Here is a 1,693-nt window from a genome sequence, read left to right as displayed (position 1 = left end):
TAATGTATAGAATTGCCATGTGACACGATCAAACAGTCGTTACAGGTATGTGTGTTTTATTAGTTATGAATGTGCTTTACATAGACAATGAAAGATTATTCCCACGTCAGCAATAGTGTTTTCAAATGGTGTTCAACGTACATGCCGTTCGCTTTGAGGGGGTCAACTTTCGGTAAGGACCCAAAGTAAAGTCAAAAAAGTGACTGTGAAATAAAACGTAGATGAATACTGCAGGGGTACGGTTATTGCGATGAGTAAAGTAAGTATCTAACTTGGTTGAATACCTTTCATACTACGGGCATACTGATTTCAGCTGTACGTCTTATTTAAGTCATTGTCCAAAGTCTTATGTACGTGTTCCATGTCGTTTTGCAATTGTCCTTAAAGTGAATAGGCCACTGTTATTATTTGCTACGTTGACATTTAGTGACGCTGTACTGCCCGATGCTTTAGTTAGCTAGGGCGCTAGAGACAAACGAAGATAGGGCCTTCACAAGATAAGCTTGCCTAGTCATTTATATATATATATATATATAAGAAAGCACAACAACAGCGAGAACACCTAGCTTGCAGTAGAAAAAAAAGTTATTTTATCGTAGAAGATCATACATGAACGATATCTAGTAATTTAGTAAATTTAAAATGATTACATTGACATTGTCTATTGCCTTGAGTGTTACCGTGGCCAATTCAATTCTATGCGAAGCAAGCAACAAAAAACGTTCGACAGTTGTGTTGAAACAGCAAATTTAAGTAAGTATAAAAAGCCAAGAGGGTGCGGACAAAGTACTAGTTCACTTACTTCCCAGGCTCACACCTAACTTAGAATTGTGTAATAAAAAAAAAATACCCCTACTCAGATACAACGTCCGACTGGGGGGTGTCGATACAAAGAAACCCCATTTCGAAACTATATGTACTTCACTGTACGACGCATGATGACCTAGAACTCACTACCGACATCGGTCAACAATGTGGCCTTGATCATAGTCAACACAGAATATATATTAGGGCTGGCCATTATTCGTCCTTTGGTAAGGCAATTCAGGCAAAAGTTGAAATTAATACAAAAAATTCTACGTTGTTGAGTATGAATCTACTGATTACTGAAGACGTGTCTGAATTCAACGTGAAGATCTGGATGCGTAAAAATCAGAGCGGGTGAGGTGTCATTTCTAGTGGAGGAACTAATCGTGATAAAGTCCTCGTGATGCAAGACGTCGTCCCATCTGCTGGTCCTCCAATTCAATTCGTTTGAGTCGTGTATTGATAGTCGTTTTAGCCCAAAATGGGTTGCATCGAGATGACTGACAAATCGCCTAATGATTAAGGCAATGGCAACAACGTATATAACTCTGATGCTCAAGGTGAACTCGAGAGGTAATCGTTTGCCGACAGAATTTGACACTACAGTTTGATCAACAGCCACGCAGATGGCAAGACGACATCAACAAATATCATTGCCTAACTTCAATTTGAACTTCAGTTTTAATATTATATGCGCTATCCTTTGGGCGTCCGTCGAACCGGTACTCGTCTGCCCCGACATTAGTTTTTTTTTCGATATTTATCATATACGGATAAGCATTTACTTCACTTTCCTCACTGATAGATGCACAGTGATTAAGTAGTGGAAAATCAATAATGGTGGAAAAAGCCACGCCGGCCAATGTCAGCTTCTTTAGATTATCAT

Source organism: Varroa destructor, unplaced genomic scaffold, assembly GCF_002443255.2.
Source record: "Varroa destructor unplaced genomic scaffold, Vdes_3.0 BEIS01000007.1, whole genome shotgun sequence".
Lineage (NCBI taxonomy): Eukaryota > Metazoa > Arthropoda > Arachnida > Mesostigmata > Varroidae > Varroa > Varroa destructor.
Note: the sequence above shows the minus strand (reverse complement) of the source record.